Genomic DNA, 9,351 nt, shown 5'->3' with positions numbered 1-9,351 from the left:
CGAACACTTGCAAAGTAGCATAGTAAAAGGATATCAAGGTGATGCGCGCCGGATGGCGTAGCAGAGGGCTATGAAGGTGGCTGAAGGCGCCGGCGTCCTCGTAGCAGTCCTGCTGTAGGCTTGTCGACGGCTGGCGAAAAGACTCCAATAATCCGGAGGATCCAGCGAAGAGAAGGTCTTTGCTGAAGGAGATTAAATCTAAAGAACTCTCATGACGGGGCGCCTAATATATAGCCTTAGCCACGCCCATCTTGGCGGGCTCTGAGCGCGCAAGCGCGCTCATTGGTTGCGCGTTCAGAGTCGCCCCGTCGTTGGTTCGAGCAAGTTGCCGCAGCACAGCCAATGACCAAGCTGCCTCGCTCATTGCTGTCTGCTGTGCAGCTGCAATGCGTTTTACATAAAGACTTCAATATTTCTCGAGAAACTGAGTTTTCCCATAGCGTAAGCTACTTACGCAATAGGAGAGACCTCTCGAGAGGGAACCACAGTTTTTGCTGTCAAAAATAATGTTGGTTGATTTGAATATTTCAGTATACACAAAATATAATTTTATTCTTTACTGTATATAAGATAGTCCTAAAGAATGAGGCTTAATGTCAAACTGAAGTTGAACTGATAACCCATTGGTGAAATTAAATTTAAAGTGAAAATGTTTGTTATTTTGTCACCATTTCATTTAATTATTTTAATTCATTATTTTATTATATTTGATTTAGAAGTGCATTATATTATAGTAACTCAATATTTTATTTATTATTTGTATGTTTCTTCCTTTTCATTTAGTTGGATGTTGGCAATATTAGTTCCGCTATCACTTGGGAGTGTAATAATACCTCTCTCTTGAGGTAAATTCCGACTTGCTGTAGATCCCTCAAACATAGTTATGTACATGAGAAAATGAATGGGCTAATGAAGTTATGTTAGGCGCTAAAATAACATGCATTAACTTAAAGCGTGACGCGTTAATGTAACGCTTAACGCCGTTTACTTAACGCCTTAAAGCGTTTAGAAAACGGTGTTTCAAAGCTAATACGGCTATACAAAATACGTAAATTTTGACCCTTGTGGCTTTCCATAGTGTACCTACTTCTGCGTCGTAACCGCGAGCAGCACTTTTGGGCAGCATAGGGGCGTGCGGCAGTTTTGGAAATTAAAGACGAGACGTGCAAACGTGCTGATGCTGTCTGAGGACTTAAAAAACTTGACGTATAGAGCAGAACGCCATTGTCTCGAGACGCGTTTTTCAACGCTGAAGTTATGAAGTTCCTGACAAGACGTCTAAAAAACGCGGCGCTCCTTCGGAGAAGCTGGGGGTGACAAAAAAAAATAAAAACCCAGCAAAACGCGACGCAACGGTCAAAGATGCCCGTCTAACGCATGTGAGCATATAAAAAAATATGGAAAAACAGCGCACACGGCACCATAACGCGTTCTGTGTACGCCCCCTGAGTAGGTAGTTCTGAAGTGCTGTCTTGAGAGAAACCCTTGTGGGATTCAAGCATGTGTCAGTGTTTCTAAGATGTATTCTCTGCGTCTTCTGTTGTGAGTTAGAAGGGGCGGGACAAAAAGACGTATCTCACTCGCAACGGTTTAGATATAACGCGCGGGGTAATGGATTCCAGACGCTCGTGCGAAGTATTTGAGCGCCAAACCGAGTCGTATTTTCATTTGAACATCTCAGAGCTGTGGAAACTGCCCGCATCTCCACTGACAGACTGTGCTGTGGAAAAGGGCAGCAATGGACTTTAATCAAGCGCTGAACAGATCACATAAAAGGGACGAGTCGTTGGAGCTGTTAGAATGATTTTCATGAACATACAGTGAAATCGCTCAAGGGACTTTCTTGAAGCAGCCGATTAGAATGATTATAGAACTCACGAGAGCCCAAACAGCAGCGCGCCAGCTGTCGGGAACCGTTAGAATGATGACGAGGAGGTTCAAGTGAACGTTCTGGTAGAAACTGCTCCTTTTTATTTGAAATATGTGTGTATTCTTTTGTATGTGTGTGTGTGTGTGTTCGCGTGCGATATATTCTTTAAAGAAAAGCAGACATGTTTAACTATTGAATTGGAGATTTGACACTGACAATATAAATATGATTTTAAAATTTTGCTCACATTTAGTTCCAGTAGTAAGCTTGTTGTTCCATAGGTTGGCAGATATAATTGTCAGAATTAGACTTTATAAAAAGGGGTGAATTTCAGTTCTGTGAGATTTCATTCTTGTCAAGTGCTCTCGATCATTATGCAACAGCTTTTATTGTTGCTTTTCAGTGTTTCTTTTTAACAAACATCTGAGAATCTCTGAGTGCACATCCTCCCATTTATGTTTCAGAAATTGACATGCAGGTTACATACACAAACAATCTTACAGCTTTCTTTGCCTAGAAATCTGGGTTAATCTCTTCCAATAGTATTTAACATGTGATACTTTGATCCAGTATAGATCTTTGAGGAGAGAAACACAGTCAAGGGACTGAAGACACATTTACAGGGAAACATCACTTTAAATATTTATTATCGCATTGTAAGATATTTCAGTCATTGGTTTGCCTTTAACATCGTTCTAAACACATTAAAATCTGTTTGGTGTTTAGAGTGCTGCATAAATCAGTATTTGTCTGGTGAATTGACTCCATTTCCTTTTTCATCATTGTAATTAGGTTGTTTTATCTTCATGTATCCTAGTGGTCACTTCTGAGCTCATAGTGGATGAAATCAAAGGGAGAGTGTCAGCTACTCCAAGTGCTGCTTTGTGAATGGAAACGTTCTATTTCTGAGGGAGCACAGCGTAAATAGGGACTATATAAATCTACTTATCTCTGAGTCACATAAGCTCCCCAGCAGCACTACACAAAGAGGGATACTCACTGTCTTCTCATGGCTTAAACTGCTTTCTGAAACTCACTTTTCAAGGGCTTGAATTTATGAATGAACAAAAAGTGCTTTGGTCAGCCGCCACAGAATATTTCCTCCGCAAATTTAGTTTCTGAAATTCAGCATCTTAAGACTTTACAATTAGCAGGGAATGTGGCTGTCACTTGTGCATGCAAAATTCTGTGGACTAATCCAAAAGCTTTTCTTCTATATTGATGTACTTTGTGCATTATTTTTGCACTGCATTGAAAATAAAGAATTCCCATGCCATTTCTGAGATCACTGTCAGGATTTAGAGATGAGTGTATCCCAAAATTCCTTTTAGCCTGCAAAGGAAATAATAGATTTGAGCAGCCAATTGGAACAGGTTTTGTGGTAATTAAGCTCTATTCTAAGCAAAGGGTCATGTTTGGGTTGTTTGACTGCAGTTACACTGTCCCAAACCTACTATTTTGTTTTACATTCTGCAATCCTAATTGGTTAGAAATGAATGAACATTTGGCTGTGTGGTGGCAGTAATCTTAGCGAGGGGATACGTTTCCCTTTTTTATCATTTTATGTACAGTACATTTCTGTGCTTTTATGGGCACTTGTAGTGATGTCATAATGTTTGACGAGACATGGACCCTATAGAGTTCTAGCTGAGAGTTCTTGAATGTATTTTGCCTGCTTTCTTTCAGGGGTCAGGGTCCACTAGGGGGTCTGCGATAAAAATGTTTTCAAACAAAGTGTAAATACTTGAAAAAAAGTTTGACATTTCTGAATTTAACATTATTATTAGTTTCATTCTGCTTTCTAAGATTTTAGATAATGTAATATTTTTTTTTCTTCCTTTGAGCCATTGTGCTTGTTTAACTGTAAATTATTTTAAAAAATCTGTATAAAGACTTGATAAATATTTATTGAACTTGTAGCTACCACCTGGTTTAGTTTGCTTACTAAGGGTTGTAAGGACATATTCTCTGGAAAGCTGCTTTGGAACAATATTTAATGTGAACTTGCTATATGATAAAAATTGAAAAGAAGATTTACTTTATATACAAACATTAATAGTGTAAATAAGATAAGAAAAAAGTTGCACTGTAAATGTAATACAAAATAAATGTTTATGAAGATAATATTTTAGTTTCTCTTAGCTTTAGTACAGTGACAATATGAAAGCCAATTATTTGATATCGCCAACATGTTCTTTTCAATATCATAATTTCTATTTTTCTCACACCCTGTCAACAACGGACACAAGTGATGTCGGATCACCTTGTGGCTGTCTACACTGAACTCGTCAAAGCGAATGTTTTAAAATGTTTATTTGTCTTGTTGGCAGTAGTAACGCCTGCACGTGCAGCGCAAATAAGAGCAGGGCATCCGTTTACTTAATGCACGACAATGTGCGACGAACGCATAGAGAGCATCATTGATTATAATGGGAGCAAATTGCTTTTATCGTTGCGCTGATCCACCTCTTCTATAGACAGTTTGTTACACAGTAGAATGATTAAATTGTATTTATACATAAAAATAAGCAGGAGAGAGAGGAAAGAGTCTTTTGAAAGAGGTAACTGAACTTAAAACAACATAAAACAAACATAAACGCACATACACAGCGTGGCCGCATGTTTCTCTCTCCAGAACTGGCATCTCCAGCTCCCCTTTATCTCTCTCTCCTCCTCATCAAACTAATCCTCACAGAAACCTGTTCCTTTTGCATTGCCCCCCACAAATGCATATGATTGCTAAACTACACAGAAAAAATTAGAACCTCTGTGTTGTCCTAACATCTGCCTCTCCGTCTGAGAGCATTCAAATACAGAGTTGCTTGTGGTGGGCTCTGTTTCCCCTCTGCAGGCTTGTTCATGTGGAGAGTGCTGACTGAGGTTATTCTTTTAGTTCCCCACCACACTGTGGAATGTCTTTACTACAGTGTCTGCATGGAACTGTGGCTGCTGACTTGCCTGCAGCTTTAACCTGGGTAGTGAGTTAGTGCTCTCCTAAATTGTTTTCAGAATTAATCATAAATGGTGTTTCTTACCATTGCAAACTATATACATTGTATGATGTGAAAACATTTACAAATGCAGGTTGATGCTTAAAACCAGGAATCTGAAGGATCATATGGCAGGACTTTACACTTTATTATAAGTTTTGAGTTTATGAATAAGCTCAATAGAGTGTCTTGACCTTTAGAAAGAAGGTAAGATTTCAGACCTGGAATGGACTTTATCTGCTTGGTCATTTTGAAAGCAGATTGCGAACCAAAGTCCTGGGTGTCCTAGGCCTGACTGTCTCTTCCTCTGAGTGTCAAAGCTGTGACAGGACACCAAATTTAACCTGGAACTAGATACATCATCTTTATTGTTTAAGTGACTGCATTTGCCATTTCAGTTTGTCAGAAGAATGTATGATGGATATTTTATACAGATTAGATTTGTTTATTTGTTTCCCCTAACCCACAAATCTGCTCACACAAAAATATATCTACACATCCATGTTCCCTCACAAGTTGTTCTCATTTTAAATTCTCTTTCTAATCCACATTAGCAATTTTTCTGCTAGCATTGGCTTTTGGATATGTGGGCAAAAATGTTCATCCACCAGTTAACATGTTTTCACAGAGGTCTGAGTGTTGACATTTTCTTTGACATTTAAAAAATTCAAGGTACAACACATTTTAATGGTTTAATTTGAACACAAGCAGGCATTTACAGCTATGACAGAGGAGAAGCTTTTGTGCTTTTTATGTCCTTTTTGGAGCTTGACAGAGCCAGTAACAATGTACTTGCATTGAAAGGGTAAAGGTACAGCTTGTACATTTTGCTGTTCATTTTCTACAACGTAGAATGTAGAAAAAAACTCATGACCAGATGAGTTCATTAAGTTAATTTGTTCATTGATTTTTTTTATTGTATTAATTATATTTTAATATATGTTGGATATTTTATTGACACAACTATTGTAATGGTTCATGTGAAATACAAACTGTATAAAACTTGGATTCATGCTCCATTCAATTAACCATTTAAAATTTAGTTTATGATTCAATAACATGCTACATGAATCAAATGCTTTTATGTATTTTTGTTCCTTGTGTACTTGAATACGTGAATAACTTTAGCTCAGAGAATAAGATTAAGAGATTTGCTCTTTGTTAATCAAATAATTTTTCAATATTATTAGCTTTTTGTGACGTCTTTTTCTTGCAGCAATTGTAAGCCAGTGAGACAAATCTTAATCCGGTTTTCTCTAGAGCTTGTTATTAATGTGAGGTCTCATTCACATGTTGTTCCCTTCAGGTTAATCATATTCTGACACTTTCTTTTATACAACATTTCAGAAATTGACAAACAGAATGGCAATGATGCAGTTGGGCAGGCACTTTTTGAATAGGATTTGGAGAAATGCCCTTTTGTCTTGTATATGTGCTGAGGCTTGTGTATGAGATTCTTCTGATATTACATTGTAGATTGTTTCTGACATGCATTTCCTTGTGCACTGAGCAGTGGTCGTTGTATGAAGAAGTCTATTTCAAAAGAGTTTTGGAGCATTACATAGATCTCAGATAGGTTTATTATAATACTAAAATACTATTAATTATAATAATGTAATTAACTATCAATACTTATTAAATAATATGCATTTAAAAATACTTATTACACAGCTCTCTGGATGTCTTTATACTGATTGGTCAAATCAGAATTCATTTGGTGGTCAAATATTTACTATATGACTGTTGTATTTATCAACACTGTGTAAGTGACCGTGCTCATGCAGGTGTTTCTTATATTGCTTTGTTTGCATTCGGTCTTTCATATCACTCAGTGGTCTGGTCTATACAATAAAATGATTTCAGCTCAACAGTCAACTTCAGTATTTCATCTTCATGTATTGTTTTAGAAATATAGTAGCCATGTAATAACCAGGATATAGAACAGGCAGCCTGATATTATTGCACAAGAAATTCCTCCAGGGTGATTTAGGGGGTATTTACACTTGGTCACTTCATGCGTTTTTACTGATCGGATTGCTAATCCGATTTAATATTTATAATATGAACATTCCATTTACACTTGGCCATATCAATGTGTCTGTCAAATGGATATAAATCCGATCTTCAATTCCTGCTCTATATGTTTGTTCTTTCAAGATATTTTCTGTGCTAACGCAGGGTGACACATTTAAAAGATGTGATTTGTTGTGTGATGCCCAGTACTTGTGTGTATGGTACACAGTGTGTGCTGTGTATTTTCCCTTTGGGTTTGTCTTTGGTAAGATACTGTACGTCATGCGCATTAGCTGTGCTTATTTTCAGTGTTTCGTTTCAGTTTGTCAGTCATTTGCATCAAATAAATAAAGAACAAAACTTCTTTCTCTCCTACAATGTGCATCCATTTCTTAATTTGTCATTATTTATTGCACAACGTGAGTCACATGCAAATAATCTGTAGCACTGTTTGTGCAGACGCATATTCACTTGTCCGAGTTTCATTTGGAATGTGTCTCAAACCACATCTTGAGAAGTTCATCGACAATGTCCTCCTGTCCGGTGGATTCTCGATAAGCATTTTTCACCTTCATTCAATTGTCATTCAACTTCCCTCGGAACAACTTCGCTCACTCAAACTTCACAGCTGTCTCTGCATCATGTAGGCCTACACACTTTGTTGAGAACGTGCGGGACACAGGCTCCTGATTTTCGATGTCAGGGCTTCATTCTAGTAAGAATTATTTGAATTCTGATGAAATTAAATTTCACCTACAGTATTACAAATCATCATAAATGCACCAGAATGTCTGACAGAGGTGGTAGAATGATTTTTTGACTCTTTGTGTCTCCAGCAGACTTATGGAATTTACTGAGCTTGGCAATAACTCTAACATGCATCTGCTTTAAGACTAAAAGATTATCCTGTCACTAAGCCATTGCTTCAGAGGACATAACCCCTGAACTGTGCTGATGACTGTGATCAGGGACCTCTGGATTACAATGGGTGCAAGATGAATACTATGTTTTAATGTCACAAAATATCTAACACATAACTCATTAGCATTTCGTGAGGCGTTCTGGTGAATATGGTGGAAAAGTAGCAAAATCCAACCATAGATTTCCTTGCTAGGTCTGTCATAGTATCAGTATATTCTTGTGAGTATGCAGGATCCTTTGCAACATATGATATCCAGGTGCATGCTTTAATGCACATCTGCTGTTGGTTGGCTCACAGCCATGGTAAAATACTTAAAGCAATGGGTTTGAATATGCATCTACCCATCCATTCATAGGCACCACTTCGAGGAGTTTTTTTGCCAATCCAAGCATGCAGAAACGCAAACACAGTGTTGCTGTGCAAACGCAAAACATAAAACTTGAGTTATGACCCAAAACGGGTCTCTTAGATTATGTCAGTAGTGCGGAAATTATAAGTGACCGTGCTCATGCGGGTGTTTCCTATATTGCTTTGTTTGCATTCGGTCTTTCATATTACTCATTCTGAATTATTTCACACACTAATAATAGTAATAGTGGAGCATCCTCCACTATTACAACAAATTACTCCATGTCACACAGAAAAAGGCAGTCTTTAATGACTATTTAAGCCAATCTGTTTTGGTCACCATTCTCCTTAAATTGTGCTTGGCTGGAATAGATGGATTTCCCCACTGCAGCTGTGGTTTAGTCTGAGAGAGGCAATTGAAGGTAGAGCCTGTTGCTGGGTTTCTCTGAGACCCATTAGCTTATATTGCAGCTTAAATTCCTTGTCAGCATGCCAGAGCTGAGATCATGGCTTGTTTTTCTTCTTGTTTGGTCTTTATCAGATGCTGATTTGCATGAAGTCTTTAGAATTGGAGGTTTAAGGAGAGATCTCATTTTCCATTTGAGTCTGTCTGTTTGTGTGTGTGTGTGTGTGTGTGTCTGTCTGTGTGTGAAATGAACATGTGTCTACTTGGTTGGTACACTGATAGTCATACAGAGCTTCTGAGACACACACCTTCTGAGATTGCAAGCCACAGCTACAGGGCCGAATGAGTTCGTATCCACATTCCTTCTTTCCTCTTTTTTTTGTCTGCCATTTTTTCGATGTTAAAATACTTTGTTATATCCCAGCTTAAAATGCTGAGACAACTTTAAGTAAGCATTTGTAGGCTGATTTCCTAGAAAATGTAATACACTGTGGTTCTGTGGTGCTATCAAAACATTGCTCTGTTTTTAAAGCATTCCAACCAGTCCAATGGAAGACAGATTGGAGCGTTTAAGAAACCTGTTAGAAAACAATATTTTTTTTGTGCTTTTTTGTTTGGTGGCATTAATAACATTTTGTTTTTACACACATTAGCTTCAACATTTCTTTTAATGTTACTTTCATTAATATCTTTTTCATTCCCTCCATTTTGCTCTGTGGTTTTCATCCATCATTCTGCCTCAGATAACTTTATTGTGTGTGGTTTATTTTGCCCACTGCTCAAACATTAGTATAAGATCCAG

General features: G+C 37.7%; 1 protein-coding gene across 1 annotated transcript in view; it reads left to right on the top strand.

Annotated features, from left to right (window-relative positions):
* Positions 1-1,570: 1,570 nt before the first annotated feature.
* pdzd2 (PDZ domain containing 2) overlaps positions 1,571-9,351 on the top strand; it is a 98,907-nt gene continuing 91,126 nt past the window's right edge. Inside the window, exon 1 of the mRNA XM_052125962.1 lies at positions 1,571-1,953. The gene's annotated coding sequence lies outside the window, so the exon portion shown is untranslated. The remainder of the gene's footprint in view (positions 1,954-9,351) is intronic.

This window comes from Xyrauchen texanus, chromosome 4, assembly GCF_025860055.1.
Source record: "Xyrauchen texanus isolate HMW12.3.18 chromosome 4, RBS_HiC_50CHRs, whole genome shotgun sequence".
Lineage (NCBI taxonomy): Eukaryota > Metazoa > Chordata > Actinopteri > Cypriniformes > Catostomidae > Xyrauchen > Xyrauchen texanus.
This window is presented reverse-complemented; position numbering and strand designations above follow the sequence as displayed.